Source organism: Nicotiana attenuata, chromosome 4 (genome assembly GCF_001879085.1).
Source record: "Nicotiana attenuata strain UT chromosome 4, NIATTr2, whole genome shotgun sequence".
NCBI lineage: Eukaryota > Viridiplantae > Streptophyta > Magnoliopsida > Solanales > Solanaceae > Nicotiana > Nicotiana attenuata.
Genome location: NC_031992.1, coordinates 6,754,048 through 6,774,340, shown reverse-complemented (window position 1 = coordinate 6,774,340; position 20,293 = coordinate 6,754,048). Strand labels below are relative to the sequence as shown.

General features: G+C 41.6%; 1 pseudogene; it reads right to left on the bottom strand.

The window, feature by feature from the left end:
• LOC109225062 overlaps positions 1–14,083 on the bottom strand; it is a 50,900-nt pseudogene extending 36,817 nt beyond the window's left edge.

Sequence of the window (20,293 nt, the reverse complement as noted above, 5' to 3'; positions counted from 1 at the left end):
ACCTCAGTTTTGGGGTTGCCTCGAGTTGTGTGCGCAGTCCGGGCGCGTAGCCGGAAAAGTTTAATATGAAATTTGTGAGAAAAATTGTTAAATCTTGGTATTTAATTGATTAAGTTTGACTTCGGTCAACATTTTGGGCAAATGGACCCGGACCCGTAATTTGACGGTCCCAGAAGGTTCGTAGGAAAATATGGGACTTGGGTGTATGCCCGGAATCAAATTCCGAGGTCCCAAGCCCGAGAAATGAATTTTTGTGTGAAATTTTTTTCTGGAAATAATTAAGGAAATTGGAAATGAAATTTAATTAAAAGACTATGGTATCGGGCTCGTATTTTGGTTCCGACGCCCGGTACAAGTCTTATATACGGTTTGAGTACTTCCTATAAAATTTGGTTGAATTTGGACGCCGTTTGACGTGTTTTGGACTAAAAACTCTAAACTTGATATTTTATGAAAAATTGGAAGGAAATCCTGGGTCTTAGGCCTAATTTGATGATTATGATGTTGTTTGGGCGATTTGATCGCACGGATGAGTCCGTAGGATGTTTTTGGGTTTATATGTATGTTCGGTTTGGAGCCCCGAGGGCTCGGGTGAGTTTTGAGTAGGTCCCGGGAGGTCTTAGGCTAGAAATATCAGATGATTGCAGGTTCAGGTGTTGCAGGCCCCCAGCGCGGCCGCAGTCATTTTCGCGCGGTCCGCGCTGGAAGCCGCGCTGCCGCAGTGCATTTCTGCGCGGTCCGCGTGGCTAGGCTCATTGGGCCAGTGAATTCCAGTTCGACCAGCGCGGCCGCGTGCCATATCAGCGTGGTCCGCGCTGGAAGGTTCAGAGAGGGGTTTCCCCACCCTTCCTCGGCGCGGTCGCGGGACATTTTTGTGCGGTCCGCGCCGGGTCTTCAGTACAGTATATAAAGTCGGGATTTTCAGTCATTTTACACTTTTTCAAAACCCAAAACATAAGAGGCGATTTTCCAAACGATTCCACTTCTTCAAAACGATTGGTAAGTGTTTTCTAACTGATTTTCTTTACTCCTTAACATCCTTAAACATAATTTCAACTTCAAAACAAAGATTTAATTGGGGAATTTGGGAATTTAGGGTAGAACTAGGGTTCCTAAATTTGGGGGTTTTGGACCTCAATTTGAGGTCCGATTCCAGATAACTTATATATTTGAGTTCATGGGGGAATGGGTAAACGGGTTTTGGTTCGAACCTCGGGTTTTGACCATGTGGGCCCGGGGGCATTTTTGACCTTTTGGGGTAAATTAATGAAAAAGCTATAATTAGTCATTGGGTTTGATTTGTCTAGCACATATTGATATCATGAAATCCTTATCGCATAGATTTGGTTGAGTTGGAGCCGAGTTCGAGAGGGAAAGCGATTGTGGAGGATTGTATTGGCCGTGAAAGTTGAGGTAAGTGTTTGGTTTAACCCTAGCTTGAGGGAATAGGCGTCGAATCTTGTTTGCTAATTGCTAAATGATCGAGTACGATGTATAGGTACGGTGACGAGTTCCTATACATTGGGGTCTAGCATGACCGTGAGTCCTTATATGTGGGTTGTTTGGATATTGTTATGCCTTCCATGTTATTTGATGGCTTCTATACGTGGTAGACACCTTGTGAAAGATATTGTGATTGTAGAAATTCGTGGAGCATTGGCTCGGCCTGAAATACAAATGGCGAAAGCATATGAAATGAGAAATGCCTTGGAGCTTGACACGAGTGCTAATGAGAACTAGGATATGAAAATGAAAGAAAAAGAGAAATAACGATTTACTCTTGCATGGTTGTTATTGGTTGTTTGCTTACCCTTGTTGGGATTTCATTCCGAATACTTGTTCACTCCTTTGCCTTTATTTGTGACTGTTGCTTGGGCAAGGTTGAGAGGTATACATTACGGATCGGGTTGCGCGCCGCAACAATGTTATATGAGGATCGGGTTGCACGCCGCAACAGTGATAATTGTGGATCGGATTGCACGCCGCAACAGTGATAATTATGGATCGGGTTGCACGCCGCAACAGTGATAATTGTGGATCGGGTTGCGCGCCGCAACAGTTATTGATGCAAATGTGTTTAGTGTTGATATCAGTTTCTTGTTCGCCTTAAATTTTAAATTGCACCTAGATTGACTACTTTGGATTTACTGTTAGTATTGTTATCTCCCCACTGTATGTTTCCCCTCCCATACTATAGTTGCCTTGTACTTCGATTTCTGCTGTATATTTATAATTGCACAGGTTTATGTGAGGTCCAATCTAGCCTCGTCACTACTTCGCCGGGGTTAGGCTAGGCACTTACCAGCACATGGGGTCGGTTGTGCTGATGCTACACTCTGTGCATTTTTGCACAGGTCCAGGTATTGAGCAGCAGCAGCAGCATTAGCACGGGGGCGAACCTTCAGTCCAGAGAGACCCGAGGTAGCTTGCAGGCGTCCGCAGGCCCGGCGTCTCCCTTCTATCTTTACATTTGGCTGTCATCTAATTGTACCCGAGATAAACAGATTATGTTTCTTTCAAACTTTGTATGTAGTACTCCTTAGATGTTCGTGAGTATGTGACTCCAGTCCCGGGGCAGAGATATATGTGTTGGAACTTCTGTATTGTTGATCATCTATCTACATTTAAGTCTTCCGCTTATGATTTTAATTCCGTCGCCTTTATTTGATGCTGTTAATTGTTAAAAAGGGACAAGTGTTTAATGAAATTGCTAATTAAGTTGGCTTGTCTAGCTCCAAGTAATAGGTGCCATCACGACCCTCGAGGGTGGGAAAATCCGGGTCGTGACACTTAAAAGAGGAAATACGAAGTCGATTTGCTGCAAATAGTTTATGGAAATTTAAAACCTCTCCTTTACCTGTAGTACACACATGCCATAAAGTGTTTCCTAGAATTCTTTCTGAATCTCTATACAAACAATAGCTGACGCCTCCAGTTTCAATGAAAAGTTCAAAAGGTTCTACTTTTTCAGGGTCCAGTAGTCCTCTCTGCATATATTTTTTCACTTGCTTCTTTCTCTTTTGCTTGTGACTGCAAAAAGACGATTGCCTCTATCACCGACAAACTGTCTAAATTACTAATAACATCCACTGACAAACTGAGATGAACACAGTGAGAAAAAAACACAGAACACAGTCCCCACTAATCACTCGCAAGATAATCAACCCAATATAACAACCTCCACAAAAGAAGGTTTACCTATACTATATTAAAAGCACGAAGGCCCTTAGTGAAATATCGTTCACCTTTTTTATCCTTTTAAAATAGAGTTCACACCAGACAAAATAGTCATCTGATTATTCTTCTAGCTAATTAAACCAAATTTATTACTTATTAAATTTTTCCTTATTCTAATCAAGTAAGTATTAAGTCCTTATAATTAGGACTTTAAAATTATTAAAATTTTACCATATATAAATTTTACAATTAAAGTATAATTAAATTGCACAAAATCTTTATGCCTAATACATTCCTTATTTGAATTGGGTAAAATAACTAATCTTTGTTTAAACATGAATTTGTGAGAAAAGTAATAAAATTCTGATGTTTTATTGATTAAGTTGACTTCGGTCACGTTTTGGGCAAAAACGGACCTGGACTCGTGATTCGACAGTCCCGGAGGGTCCGTAGGAAAAATATGAGACTTTGGGGTGTGCCCGGAATCAAATTCCGAGGTCCCGAGTCCGAGTAATGAATTTTTAACGTGAAATTGTTTTCAGAAATAATTAAAGAATTGGAAAATTGTTATTTGTTTAGAAAGACTGTGCTGTTGGGCTCGTATTTTGGTTCCGACCCCGGCACAAGTCTTAAATATGAAGTAATGAAAATTGCTGTGAAGTTTGGTTAGGATTTGGACGTCATTTGACATGTTTTGAGCTAGAAGCAGTAATATATGTTTTCATGGGAATTGGAAGGAATCATGGGTCTTGAGGCCTAATTCGATGTTGTTTGGCGATTCGATCGCACGGAGAGTCCGTAGGATGTTTTTTGAGTTTATATGTATGTTCGGTTTGGAGCCCCGAGGCTCGAGTGAGTTTTGAGTAGGTCCAGGGAGGTCTTAGGCAAAAAAATAGCAGATGGTTGCAGTTCAGGGGTTGCAGGCCCACGCGCCCGCGGTCATTTCCGCGCTAGAAGCCGCTCGCCGCGGTGCCTTTCAGCGCGGTCCGCGTGGCTAAGTTTAGAGGGCCAGTGAATTCTAGGTCGACCAGCGCGGCCGCGCACCGAATCAGTACGGTCCGCGCTGGGAGATTCAGAGAGTGGGTCTTGGGTCCATTCAAACCAGCGCAGCCGCGCACCAAATTAGTGCGGTCCGCGCTGGGTAGGTTCAGAGAGTCATTTTTCTTCCCTTCCTCGGCGCGGCCGCGGTGCATTTTTAGTGCAATCCGCGCCAGTCTTCAGCTCAGTATATAAAAGTCGGGATTTTCAGTCATTTTTCACTTTTTTCAATACCCAAATCATAAGAAGGCGATTTTCCCAAACGATTCCACTTCTTCAAAACGATTGGTAAGTGTTTTCTAACTGATTTTCTTTACTCCTTAACATCCTTAAGGCACGAGCAGCACCTTAGAGTGGTTCTTCAAACTCTGAGGGATAGTCAGTTATATGCCAAGTTCTCCAAGTATGAGTTCTGACTGAGTTCAGTAGCATTTCTGGGTCACGTTGTATCAGCTGAGGGTATTCAGGTGGATCCGAAGAAGATAGAGGCAGTCAAGAACTGGCCTAGACCAGCATCAGCTACGGAGATTCGGAGTTTCTTGGGGTTAGCAGGCTACTACCGTCGGTTTGTGGAGGGGTTTTCATCTATTGCAGCCCCGATGACCAGGTTGACCCAGAAGGGTGCCCAGTTCAGATGGTCGGAGGAGTGTGAGGCGAGCTTTCAGAAGCTCAAGACAGCCCTGACTACGACACCGGTGTTGGTCTTGCCCACAGGATCTGGGCCTTATACCGTCTATTGTGATGCTTCCCGTATTGGACTTGGTGCAGTATTGATGCAGGATGGCAAGGTTATAGCCTATGCTTCGAGGCAGTTGAAGATTCATGAGAAAAACTATCCAGTGCATGATTTAGAGTTGGCGGCTATTGTCCACGCCTTGAAGATTTGGAGGCACTATTTGTATGGCGTGGCATGTGAGGTGTTCATTGACCACAAGAGTCTTCAGTATTTGTTCAAGCAGAAGGAGTTGAATTTGAGACAGAGGAGGTGGTTGGAGTTGTTGAAGGATTATGATGTCACTATTTTATATCATCCGGGGAAGGCCAATGTGGTGGCCGACGCTTTGAGTAGGAAGTCAGCCAGTATGGGCAGTCTTGCTTATATTCCAGTCAGTCAGAGGCCACTTGCTTTGGATGTTCAGGCTTTAGCCAATCAGTTCGTGAGACTAGATGTTTCTGAGCCCAGTCGTGTGTTAGCTTGCACGGTTGCTCGTTCTTCGTTACTGGAGCGTATCCGTGATCGGCAGTTTGATGATCCCTATTTATGTGTCCTTAGAGACACGGTGCAGCGAGGAGGTGCCAAGCAGGTTACCTTAGATGATGATGGTGTTTTGAGATTGCAGGGGCGAGTTTGTGTGCCCAATGTCGATGAGATCCGAGAGTTGATTTTAGAGGAGGCCCATAGTTCCAGGTACTCCATCCACCCGGGCGCCGCGAAGATGTATCAGGACTTGCGGCAGCATTATTGGTGGCGTAGGATGAAGAAGGATATCGTAGCATATGTCGCTCGTTGTTTGAATTGTCAGCAGGTTAAGTACGAGCATCAGAGGCCTGGTGGTTTACATCAGAGGATTGAGCTTCCCGAGTGGAAATGGGAGCGGATTACTATGGACTTTGTTACTGGACTTCCGTTGACCAGAAAGAAGTTTGACGCGATATAGGTTATTGTTGATAGGCTGACCAAGTCAGCGCATTTCATTCCTGTGGCAGTCTCCTATTCTTCTGAGAGGTTCGCTGAGATCTATATTCGGGAGATTGTTTGCCTTCATGGTGTGCCCGTGTCTATCATTTCGGATCGGGGTACGCCGTTTACCTCACGCTTCTGGAGAGCAGTTCAGCGAGAGTTGGGCACAAGGGTAGACTTGAGCACAACATTTCATCCCCAGACGGACGGTCAGTCCGAGCGGACTATTCAGATTTTGAAGGATATGCTCCGAGCTTGTGTTATTGATTTTGGAGGTTCGTGGGATCAGTTCTTGCCTTTGGCGGAGTTTGCTTACAACAACAGCTACCACTCGAGCATCCAGATGGCTCCTTATGAGGCTTTATATGGTAGGCGATATCGGTCTCCGGTTGGATGTTTGAGCCGGGAGAGGCTCGATTGATAGGTACGGATTTGGTTCAGGAGGCCTTGGACAAGGTCAAGATTATTCAGGAGAGGCTTCGTTCAGCCCAGTCTAGGCAGAAGAGTTATGCAGACCGTAAGGTTCGAGATGTAGCTTTCATGGTGGGTGAGCGGGTATTGCTCCGAGTGTCGCCTATGAAGGGCGTGATGAGATTTGGGAAGAAGGGCAAGCTTAGCCCTAGGTACATTGGTCCGTTTGAGATTCTTGATCGAGTGGGAGAGGTGGCTTATAGACTTGCGTTGCCGCCCAGCTTATCAGCCGTGCATCCAGTCTTCCATGTATCCATGCTTCGGAGGTATCACGGCGATCCTACCCACGTGTTAGATTTCAGTACTGTCCAGTTGGACAAGGACTTATCCTATGAGGAGGAGCCGGTAGCTATTCTGGACCGACAGATACGTCAGTTGAGATCCAAGAGTTTTCCTTCTGTCCGTGTTCAATGGAGAGGTCAGCCTCTTGAGGCATCGACCTGGGAGTCCGAGTCTGATATGCGGAGCCGTTATCCCCATCTTTTCCCCGACTCAGGTACTTCTTTCTCTTGTCTGTTCGAGGACAAACGGTTATTTTAGAGGTGGAGAATGTGACGACCCAAAGGGTCATCACCTGTATTCCTACTCGCTCTGTATTCCTGAGGCCGTGAAAACCTCACTTGGGGGTTGCCTCGAGCTTGTGTGCGCAGTCCGGGCGCGTAGTCGGAATGTTTAAACATGAATTTGTGAGAAAAGTAATAAAATTCTGATGTTTTAATTGATTAAGTTTGACTTCGGTCAACGTTTTGGGCAAACGGACCTGGACTCGTGATTCGACAGTCCCGGAGGGTCCGTAGGAAAATATGAGACTTTGGGGTGTGCCCGGAATCAAATTCCGAGGTCCCGAGTCCGAGTAATGAATTTTTACGTGAAATTGTTTTCAGAAAATAATTAAAGAATTGGAAAGTGTTATTTGTTTAGAAGACTGTGCTGTTGGGCTCGTATTTTGGTTCCGACCCCCGGCACAAGTCTTAAATATGAGTTAAGAAATTGCTGTGAAGTTTGGTTAGATTTGGACGTCATTTGACATGTTTTGAGCTAGAAGCAGTAAATATGATGTTTCATGGGAATTGGAAGGAATCATGGGTCTTGAGGCCTAATTCGATGTTGTTTGGCGATTCGATCGCACGGATGAGTCCGTAGGATGTTTTTGAGTTTATATGTATGTTCGGTTTGGAGCCCCGAGGGCTCGAGTGAGTTTTGAGTAGGTCCCGGGAGGTCTTAGGCAAAAAATAGCAGATGGTTGCAGGTTCAGGGGTTGCAGGCCCCAGCGCGGCCGCGGTCATTTCCGCGCTAGAAGCCGCTCGGCCGCGGTGCCTTTCAGCGCGGTCCGCGTGGCTAAGTTTAGAGGGCCAGTGAATTCTAGGTCGACCAGCGCGGCCGCGCACCGAATCAGTACGGTCCGCGCTGGGAGATTCAGAGAGTGGGTCTTGGGTCCATTCAACCAGCGCAGCCGCGCACCAAATTAGTGCGGTCCGCGCTGGGTAGGTTCAGAGAGTCATTTTTCTTCCCTTCCTCGGCGCGGCCGCGGTGCATTTTAGTGCAATCCGCGCCAGTCTTCAGCTCAGTATATAAAGTCGGGATTTTCAGTCATTTTTCACTTTTTTCAATACCCAAATCATAAGAGGCGATTTTCCAAACGATTCCACTTCTTCAAAACGATTGGTAAGTGTTTTCTAACTGATTTTCTTTACTCCTTAACATCCTTAAACATAATTTCAACTTCAAAACAAAGATTTTAATGGGGTAATTGGGAATTTAGGGTAGAACCTAGGTTTTCTAAAATTTGGGGGTTTTGGACCTCAATTCGAGGTCCGATTCCAAAATAACTTACATATTGAGTTCATGGGGGAATGGGTAAACGGGTTTTGGTTCGAACCTCGGGTTTTGACCATGTGGGCCCGGGGGCATTTTTGACCTTTTGGGGTAAATTAATGAAAAAGCTATAATTAGTCATTGGGTTTGATTTGTCTAGCACATATTGATATCATGAAATCCTTATCGCATAGATTTGGTTGAGTTGGAGCCGAGTTCGAGAGGGAAAGCGATTGTGGAGGATTGTATTGGCCGTGAAAGTTGAGGTAAGTGTTTGGTTTAACCCTAGCTTGAGGGAATAGGCGTCGAATCTTGTTTGCTAATTGCTAAATGATCGAGTACGATGTATAGGTACGGTGACGAGTTCCTATACATTGGGGTCTAGCATGACCGTGAGTCCTTATATGTGGGTTGTTTGGATATTGTTATGCCTTCCATGTTATTTGATGGCTTCTATACGTGGTAGACACCTTGTGAAAGATATTGTGATTGTAGAAATTCGTGGAGCATTGGCTCGGTCTGAAATACAAATGGTGAGAGCATATGAAATGAGAAATGCCTTGGAGCTTGTCACGAGTGCTAATGAGAACTAGGATATGAAAATGAAAGAAAAAGAGAAATATCGATTTACTCTTGCATGGTTATTATCGGTTGTTTGTGTACCCTTGTTGGGATTTCCTTCCAATTACTTGTTCACTCCTTTGCCCTTTACTTGTGACTGTTGTTTGGGCAAGGTTGGGAAGTGATAATTGTTGATCGGGTTGCACGCCGCAACAACGATAATTGTGGATCGGGTTGCACGCCGCAACAGTGATAATTATGGATCGGGTTGCACGCCGCAACAGTGTCGAAATGTATTAGGGTCGGGTTGCGCGCCGCAACAGTTATTGATGCAAATGTGTTTAGTGTTGGTATTAGTTTCTTGTTCGCCTTAAATTTTAGATTGCACCTAGATTGATTACTTTGGATTTACTGTTAGTATTGTTATCTCCCCACAGTATGTTTCCCCTCCCATACTATAGTTGCCTTGTACTTCGATTTCTGCTGTATATTTATGATTGCACAGGTTTATGTGAGGTCCAGTCTAGCCTCGTCACTACTTCGCCGGGGTTAGGCTAGGCACTTACCAGCACATGGGGTCGGTTGTGCTGATGCTACACTCTGTGCATTTTTGCACAGGTCCAGGTATTGAGCAGCAGCAGCAGCATTAGCACGGGGGCGAACCTTCAGTCCAGAGAGACCCGAGGTAGCTTGCAGGCGTCCGCAGGCCCGCCGTCTCCCTTCTATCTTTACATTTGGCTGTCATCTCATTGTACCCGAGATAAACAGATTATGTTTCTTTCAGACTTTGTATGTAGTACTCCTTAGATGTTCGTGAGTATGTGACTCCAGTCCCGGGGCAGAGATATATGTGTTGGAACTTCTGTATTGTTGATCATCTATCTACATTTAAGTCTTCCGCTTATGATTTTAATTCCGTCGCCTTTATTTGATGCTGTTAATTGTTAAAAAGGGACAGGTGTTTAATGAAATTGCTAATTAAGTTGGCTTGTCTAGCTCCAAGTAATAGGTGCCATCACGACCCTCGAGGGTGGGAAAATCCGGGTCGTGACACTTAAAAGAGGAAATACGAAGTCGATTTGCTGCAAATAGTTTATGGAAATTTAAAACCTCTCCTTTACCTGTAGTACACACATGCCATAAGTGTTTCCTAGAATTCTTTCTGAATCTCTATACAAACAATAGCTGACGCCTCCAGTTTCAATGAAAAGTTCAAAAGGTTCTACTTTTTCAGGGTCCAGTAGTCCTCTCTGCATATATTTTTTCACTTGCTTCTTTCTCTTTTGCTTGTGACTGCAAAAAGACGATTGCCTCTATCACCGACAAACTGTCTAAATTACTAATAACATCCACTGACAAACTGAGATGAACACAGTGAGAAAAAAACACAGAACACAGTCCCCACTAATCACTCGCAAGATAATCAACCCAATATAACAACCTCCACAAAAGAAGGTTTACCTATACTATATTAAAAGCACGAAGGCCCTTAGTGAAATATCGTTCACCTTTTTTATCCTTTTAAAATAGAGTTCACACCAGACAAAATAGTCATCTGATTATTCTTCTAGCTAATTAAACCAAATTTATTACTTATTAAATTTTTCCTTATTCTAATCAAGTAAGTATTAAGTCCTTATAATTAGGACTTTAAAATTATTAAAATTTTACCATATATAAATTTTACAATTAAAGTATAATTAAATTGCACAAAATCTTTATGCCTAATACATTCCTTATTTGAATTGGGTAAAATAACTAATCTTTTAACTCCAAAATTATGAACCCTCTCAGCGTTAGGTAGGCATATAATTTGTTTACCTAAACATTTCTAAAGCTTAAAAGTACAAACAAACCCAAAAAAAATTATTGATTGGAAACAACGAGGATTTTAGATTTGAAAGTATTAATTAGTGTAGTTCCAAAGAATTAATTTTGAAAATTACCTACATAGTTATTTTTAAATGTTAATTTTGAAAGATAAATAATCTGAAAGTATAAGGCAAATATAAATTTCTGGAAATAAATCTAACTAAAAATAAAATATTTAAGGTACCTAAAAATCTAGGAATATATTTTTCACAAAGTTGAAGTTGGTCGGCATCTTCACTTTTGTAGCTTTAAAAAACTAAACTATTCCTTCAACAAATAATTCTAGAAACATTACTAATAATAAAAGATTACTAAAATGTACACAAACGTGTTAGATATCTACTAATAAAATTTAGATCTAATTTTAAGTCTTCAAAAATTAAAGATTACTAATAATATGCAGAGCAACTTACAACATATTAGGTCGAGTATGAAAACATATATAAGTTTAATACGGCATGCTTACGTTTAGAAAATAATGGTAGTATTTCAATTTAAAGTAATAAATTACTATAATGTACTTTAAGTTAATTATTTGAATAAGTTGAATACATATTGTAAATTTATACACATATTAAATTACAAATCCAATTACAATACTCGAAAAGTAAAACATAGATAAGATAAATTTATGAAATTAATGAAAATAAATTAGATACATTTATTCATAAGTAATTTAAGGTAGTATTTAAAAGAGCTAAAAGAAAACATAGAGAGAGAAAGGTATAAATTGATATTCCTTATTGAATTAACTATATATACATAATCAATATTCTTTGTTGAAATAAATTTACACATTTATTTTAATTCAAAAATAACATTTATATAATTTTTAAAAGTTTTATACTCATTTAGATAGGTTACACGCGCAACGCGCGTATAGTAAGACTAGTGTCAATATAAGAACGACCGGATTACAATTTTGTATTTAAGTTTAGGCCATACTTTAATTTTCACTTTAGTCATAGAATACGCGTGCTTTGGGCATGTACCCCGTCTCAATAAATATATAGTTTTAAAAAATCACAAAAAAAATATTTAAACAATGTCTTTTGGTTATAAAACAAAAAACTAGTATATTTACCCGCGAGATGCGCGGATTAGTTCAAAGAGATGAACAGCAAGAGAGATAATAGAAAAAAATACGTTAGATGCTATAAACAAAACTCAAATATTTTATTCTAATAAATTATGATTGATATTAGTACAAAATAATTTTACGACATTTGGAACTCATTGATATGGAGAGATTTGTTCTTTATTTTGTAGCACCAACTATTATTAATTCCTTCTTTAAGCACAAAACTTCAAAAGCATATTGTTTCAAATATCATTACACACGTGAAAGGGGTGTGAACTTCTTTTAGCCCACTAAAAAGTAGAATAGAATATTGAAAAGTTAATGTTTGTGCCATATTACCCCTTGAAAAAGCATAATATATAAAAGACTAAATATAATTGTACATGATTAAATACAACTGTACATGAGGCTTGCTAAAATATATGCTTCCTTATCAACATATGCTGTCAAACAGAAGCTCTTTCTATTGGCTGATAAAGATGAAATGGAGGTTACAAAAGTACATATCTATATCCAATTCCGAATGTTCAGGGATTTCTATGCATGCTTTTTCCCTTCTATTCATAATCACCCATTCTTTTTCTGCACAACGGTGATGTTGTCTTGCATTCTTTGCTAGCTTTAGTGCTAGTTGATTATCTCGCTCTAAAAATGCAAGTCCAAACTTTTCTGCCATGGGCAACTCTTCTGTGGTTGAAACTGATGAAGCCGATATTCTAGGTACAAATACAGTTACTGCGTCATTCCGACTTGTCCTGAACCTGTCTGAATACTGTCGCGCATCCTTATCATGTGCTTGTCCGATTTGTCCTGCACCTGTCCGACTTTGTCTATGACTTTGGCTCAAAATTGTCCGCTTCACGATATGAAGCGAACACATATAGAAGGTGACAGACCCTCTCTTGGTAAACATAAAATACAAAGGATAAGTGGCAAATCTACAATCAAAGATTCATATATTATACAACAGTTTGTTAAATGTAGTACTATCGGGCAAAAAAATGTGTATTTCAAGCAACCAATTTAGAAGTGTGTATTTAATGTATTATGAGCTCATTTATGCAGACAATCATTCATGAACTTTTAGCATGTGCTTGTCCAAATTGTCATGTATATGCCCGACTTGTCATGTGCCTATCCGACATGTCCTGCACCTTTTTGATTTGTCCATATGAAGCCAACATATGTAAAAGGTGACATACCCTCTCCTCATAAACATAAAATACAGATAGTAAGTTGCAAACAAAAATGAAAAATTCAAGTGTTATGTCTCAGTTTGATAAATATAGTATTATTGGCTTAAAAAGTTTGTACTTCAAACAACCAAAAGGAGAAAAATGAGTCAAAGATCTTGTTACTTGGATCTTTTTGAACTTCTTAGGCCCCAACCTCTTTCTTACGATCCTCTAATGTAACGATCCGACTGGTCGTTTTACTATTTAGAACCCCGTTCCCTTAAATAAAACTTTTCGTGCTCGCTTTAGCTAATTCATGACTTGCGGGGACGGTCGGTTCGGAAGTTAGAAGAGCTTTGAGTAGGAATAAATCTAATTATTTCCTTAAGATTTTCTTAAAAGGCCAAGTTTGACTTCGGTCAACTTTCTTGGGAAATGGACCCGAATTCGTGATTTGACGGTCCTGAGGGTCCGTGGAAAAATATGGGACCTGGGCATATGCTCGGAATCGAATTCCGAGGTCCCTAGCCCGAGTAATGAATTTTTCTGTAAAATTGTTAAATCGAAGTTTTAAAGAATTAAAGAGCCTAAGTATTCATTGAAAACCTAGGTATCAGGGTCGGATTCCGGTTCTGAAACTTGGTACAAGTACGAAATATCATTTAAGACCTACCCGTGAAATTTGGTGTCAATCCGAGTAGTTTAAGGGCGTTTTGGCCCGTTGAAAGGAAATTTAGAACTTGAATTTCATTAAGTTGAATCAATTGGTTTTGGGGTTCGATTCCTTGATTTAGCGTTGTTTTGGGTGTTTCGAGGGTTCAAGTAGGTCCGCCTCGTGATTTCAGACTTGTCGGTATGTTCGGGCGGGGCTTGGGAGCCCCGAGCGTCAAATGGTCGAGGTTCGACGAAGTTGAAACTTAGAGAAATACCAACCTTGTTGCTTCTGTCATAACCGCGTCTGCGGTTCTAGGACCGCAGAAGCGGTACCGCAGACGCGGTCAGCAACCCGCAGAAGTGGTATGGGGGCAGCTCGGGGAAATCGCATAAGCGATTTCGAGACCGCAGAAGCGGTCCCGCGTAGGCGACTTCTCGACCGCAGAAGCGGTATTTCCAATCTGGGCCAGGACCGTAGAGGCGGCCCAAAACCGCAGGAGCGGAAATAGCTGGGGGCAGACCTTCATTTAATTCGAACCCAACCTTAATTTCTACCATTTCTCACTCCACATTTGGGCGTTTGGGAGCTTCCAATAGAGGGTTTCCACATATATTGGTAAGGTAAGTAATCTCCCTACATTCTTAGCTTAAATACATATATAATGGGTAGATTAAACACTAGAAATGTAGTAAAATCAAAGTGTTAGAGCTAGACCTAGGGTTTAAATAAAATTAAGATTTAACCACGTAAATAACTATGTAATGGACTAGAAATCATATATTTGTGATCCTTAGGTGATAGAGAACAACTTTCTTTGAAAAACCTCGGAATCCGGGTACGTGGGCCCGGGGTCGGAATTTAGGAAACTTGCGGGAAAGGTTGGAAAATCACTTAAATAGTTGGGATTCAACCTTGTAAGCCCTTATTGACTAGTTCCTACATTGTTTAATTAGTTTGTGCTCGTTCGGCTTCGCTTTGAGGTTTTGGGCTTGTTCTTGATATTTGGAAGTGCACTTCGGAGCGAGGTGAGTCTCCTTTCTAACCTCGTGAGAGGGAATTGTCCCTTTAGGACTAATAAATGATAATTTGCTATTAAATGCGGGGGCTACGTACGTACTAGGTGACGAGAGTCCGTGCGTAGCTACTATGATATTAAATATTTGGGTAGTTTAGGACCCACGTCATGCCTAATGTGAGATATCCATTATTTGAATTATCGAAATGATCTTTTATGATATGCTAGAGACTAGAGAAGAATGAAAAGTGAACATAGGAATATTGTTGAACCTTGTAAGGATTTCCTTGTATATAAATGATGCCTTTGTGTGCATTCTTGATGTTTTACTTGATATTTGTGGATCGGCCGATCGCCTCGGTGAAATAGATGCATCTATGGTACGGGCCGTTTGACCCTCAGCAGTGCACAATTTACATTCTGTTGGAGCGGACCGTCGACCTCGGCATTGTTGCGCATGACATATATATATGCTTGAGCTGAGATCTTTCCTGATTTATTTGCTAAGTATGTGAAAGAAGGAAAATGATGAAAGAAATGTGATTAAAAGCATGATTATGACTTCCATTGTAACTGTTGTTTAATTGAGCTATCTATGCTTTAAATTGTACATCATTATTATGTTATTATCTTGACCTAGTGGGTATCAAGTCGACCTCTCGTCTCTACTTTTTCGAGATTAGGCGGGATACTCACTAGGTACATATTGTTTATGTACTCATGCTACGCTTCTGTACTTAAATGTGTAGGGTCTGAGGCTGATTCATCTGGTTATCGATCTGGTGCGCGCCAGTGAGTTGCAGCAGAGACTTCCACGGTGAGCTGCTTCCCTTCCTACGTCGCTCAGCAACCGAATGAAGTCTTTTTTTGTATTTTTGCTGTCATTCCTTATTTCAGACAGTAGGATTGAGATATTTTTTGTATATTCTACTAGATGCCCGTACTTGTGACACCAGGTCTTGGCACACACACGCTTTAGTAGACTCATTTTGGGATGTAATATTTTATTACTTACCGTAATTGTCTCTTTTAGTTTTAAACCCAAAATTCGAATGACATTTCACTTGATTTCGAGTTAATTTAAATGAGTTGTTAGAAATGTTCCGCTTTGGCTTGCTTGGAAATGGAGCCGGGCGCCCTCACAACCTATTATGGAAATGGGTCGTGACATCTAAGGAACTGTACACATTAGAACTAAAATATGTAAATTTGTGTGAGAGAGAACTAAAAGAGAAGTCATGTGCTTAAAACTTGATAATATGATGAATACATGACCAATGCATAGGTGTTAACACAATATATATACTTACCCTATGTGATGCAATTTCTAACTTCAGAATATAAGAGTTCTAACTTTCTAACTCTAATACTTCATGTTCTAACAAATCACTCAAAGTAATTCTTTTAAAAGAAAAAAAAAAGTAATTAAGAACCAAAATAGTGAACAATCACCCAAAAGTCGCATGAATTAGCAGTTTATCAAATTTTTAATTAATGCAATCCATTAATATGACTTTAGTTCTTTTCTATCACATTATTATTTCTTTTATCATAATTATAAATCGAGCTGAATTATTATCTTATATTAGACTATTTCTAAATAAACATGTATTTATAAATGAACCACTTTATGATTTTCATCACGAGTTACAAATAAGAAGGGGTTGAAGATTGCAATGATGATGATGGATAAATAACAATGAATTTAACAATTAGTAAATAAAGATTTTTTAAGATTCATTTAGTTATAATGTATTGTTAGTCATTTTGAAACATGGTATATTTTTATATTATTTGTAGCACAACCTATATAATTACAATATTCTAGTATCATTCAAAAGTTACTTGATAATTATATGAGTTGTTTAATATAATTACAATGAACTTTTATTATTGGATAGATAAGACGATAGTTATAATTTAGTTAAAACGTATGGTGTAACGTGCTCAAATAAATCAGATCAATAACTACAAAAATTTAGTTTCCTATACATTCGAAAAAGGCAGAACTAAATCATATTCCGTGCTACCACAAAGACGATATAACTTTATATTTTTGAATTTTCTGAATTTTAAACACAGTGACTTGTATCATTCAACAATACAAAGTTAAGCAATCCAACCAAAAAAGCTTCACTCAGAAGATAGTTTTCTCAAAGCAGCTCATTGAAGATCTATCTTAATTGAATTCGGAGCCTCCAACCGGGGATATTAACATGAGTGTTCCAAGCTTTTAGTATCTAGATACAAATATATGTCTGTACCAAATCATACCCAATAAGCAAACCTTACCACAATTAGCCATTACCCTATGCATCTTATACGAAAAAGATGTTCCAAATCTGACTGTGCCGTCTCATAATGAAGAAAACAAATTGGATAATTGACCAACTCATCTAAATAAAATATTAATGCAGTTTATCAAAAAATTTAATACATCATATTTCCCCACTTGCTACTGAATGTAAACCATTGAATTCTAATAATGAAGTTGTTTAGTGCATCCCTCGAAGAATCCGGGTTTGACCAGATCTAAAATTTTATCGTCAAATATATTTGTCCACATTTAAGTAAAATAAGTGTCATCGTACAGGACAAAGCGATGTATTTACCTTACATTCCTTCTCTTCATCTACGCCTTGAATAGTATTGAAGTCAGGATCTTAACAAATATAAAAAAATAATTGAGTTTGAAAAAAGACTTAAAATATGCAATTTAATGAAAACCTGCAACTTAAAAACAGGTTTTTTCTATTGATTATCCCATGAATGAAATCAGTAAAATATTTTAAATGTTTGGCTTGCCTAACTCCGATAGTAGGTGCCATCACGACTCCCGATGGTGGAAAATCCGGGTCGTGACAAGTTGGTATTAGAGCACTAGGTTACTTAGGTCTCACAACTCACGGACAAACTCGGTAAAGTCTGAGGGATCGGTACGGAGACGTCTGTATTTATCCCAGAGGCTACAGAGTTAGGAAAATTTCACTTTGTTCTTTCTTGTCGTGCAATTCTATTTCTCAAATACTGATTGCCTTTCTAGTCTGTTTTTTCACAGATGGCGAGAACACGTGCTTCCTCTTCTACCGCGCAGCAACTCGAGCCCCCAGCAGCAGCTCCTATCAGGGGCAGAGGGCGAGGCCGAGGCCGGGGCAGAGCTCAGCCTCGAGCAGCAGTCCCAGAGGTGGAGCCTCATGTTGACTATGATGAGGAGGTTCCAGCTCCAGCAGCTCCAGTGGGCCCAGCTCAGGTCCCAGAGGGTTTCATAGCTACTCTAGTGCTCCAGGACGCTTTGGTCCGACTGGTAGGATTCATGGATAGCGTCTCTAGAGCGGGTTTGCTTCCCGTAGCACCAACCACATCTCAGGCTGGGGGAGGAGTTCAGACTCCCGCTACACGTACTCCGGAGCAGGTAGCTCCTCAGGTCCAGGTTCCAGCAGTTCAGCCAGCTGTGGGAGTTCACCCAGCGGTGGCCGTCCAGCCAGTCATTGCGGCTCAGTCCAGTGATAGTGCGGCTATGTCCGCGGATGCTTTGTGGAGGCTAGATCGGTTCACCAAGCTCTTCACTACCACATATAGTGGCACTCCTTCAGAGGATGCTCATGATTTCATATTCAGCTGTCATGAGGTTTTACGGACTATGGGCATTGTAGAGACCAAGGGGGTCGACTTCGCCACTTTTCGCCTAGCAGGATCCGCTAAGACTTGGTGGAGAGATTTCTGTTTAGCCAGGCCAGCTGGATCGCCATCATTGACATGGGATCAGTTTTCAGAGTTATTTTTGGGTTTCTCCCAGTTACTCAGCGAGATGCCCTTCGTAGGCAGTTTGAGCGTCTCCAGCAAGGCTGTATGACAGTCACCCAGTATGAGACCCGGTTTATTGATCTTGCTCGCCATGCTATTGTGATACTCCCATCGAGAGAGAGAGGGTATGGAGGTTTGTTGATGGGTTGGTTCAACCGATCCGTGTTCAGATGGCCATGAGTGCCGGGAGTGAGATTTCATTTCAGGAGGCAGCAGATGGTGCCCGCCGGATAAAGATGGCACTTGCACAGGGAGGTGGTCATGGGTCTGATAAGAGGCCCCGTCATTCTGGTAGATTCAGTGGTACCTCGTCTGGAGGTAGGGATTCTTATGGTAAAGGCCATCCTCCGAGGCCCTTTCAGTCAGCTCTCTAGGCTTCTCATGGTACACCAGGTGGTCGTGGTTCTCAACCGCAGTATTCTAACCAGCAGCTCTTCAGTTCACCATCAGCACCTATCAGTGCACCACCACTTCGTTATTCTCAGCAGCCGAGGGCTTGTTACACTTGCGGCGATGTGAGTCATATTTCCAGATATTGCCCTCGAGCTTCCAGCAGCTCTCAGCAGCAGGGACCTCGTCCTATGATTCAGACACCAGTTGCCCCACAGCCTGCCCAGCCAGCTAGAGACGGGCGTAGAGGACCTAGAGGTGGAGGTAGATGCCATAGAGGAGCTCAGACCGCCAGAGGTAGGGGGCCAGCCAGTAGTAGATCGTCCCAGGGATGTGATTCAGGGAGGTGGGGCCCAGCCCCGTTGTTATGCTTTTCCAGCCAGGCCAGAGGCTGAGTCATCATATGCTGTGATTACAGGTACTATTCTGGTCTGTGATAGAGATGCTTCAGTGCTATTTGATCCTGGATCTACGTATTCATATGTCGTCCTATTTTGCACCTTATTCGGTTATGCCTAGTGAGGCCTTGAGTATTCATGTATATGTGTCTACACCAGTGGGTGATTCTATAGTGGTGGATCGGATTTATCGTTCCTGTGTTGTGGTATTCAGGGGTCTTGAGACCCGTGTTGACTTGTTACTCTTGGGTATGGTGGATTTCGACGTCATATTAGGGATGGATTGGTTGTCCCCGTATCATGCGATCTTGGATTGCCATGCCAAGACCGTGACCTTAGCGTTGCCAGATTTGCCCCGATTAGAGTGGAGAGGGACCCCGGGTCATACCACTCGCAGCGTTATTTCATATGTGAAGGCTCGACGCATGGTCGAGAAGGGGTGTCTAGCTTATCTGGCTTATGTTCGCGACTCCAGCGCTGAGGTCCCGTCTATTGATTCTGTTCCTATTGTTCGGGAGTTCCCCGAGGTTTTCCCTTCAGACCTGCCGGGCATGCCGCCCGACAAGGATATCGATTTTTGTATTGATCAGGCTCCGGGCACTCAGCCCATTTCCATTCCGCCGTATCGCATGGCCCCGCCAGAGTTGAAGGAGTTAAAGGATCAGTTTCAGGATTTGCTTGAGAAGGGTTTCATTAGACCCAGCGTTTCGCCTTGGGGGTGCACCAGTGTTATTTGTGAAGAAAAAGGATGGTTCGATGAGGATGTGCATTGATTGCCGGCAATTGAACAAGGTGACGATTAAGAACAAGTATCCACTGCCGAGGATCGACGATTTATTTGACCAGCTTCAGGGTGAGAGGGTGTTTTCAAAGATAGATTTGAGATCTGGCTACCATCAGCTGAGGATTAGGGCGTCTGATGTCCCTAAGACAGCATTTTGCACTCGGTATGGGCATTATGAGTTTTTGGTCATATCATTTGGGTTGACTAATGCCCCAGCAGCGTTCATGGAGTTGATGAATCGAGTGTTCAGACCTTATTTGGACTTGTTCGTGATAGTCTTCATTGATGATATTCTTATATGCTCCCGCAGTCAGGAGGAGCATGAGCAGCACCTCAGAGTGGTTCTTCAGAATCTGAAGGACAGTCCGTTGTATGC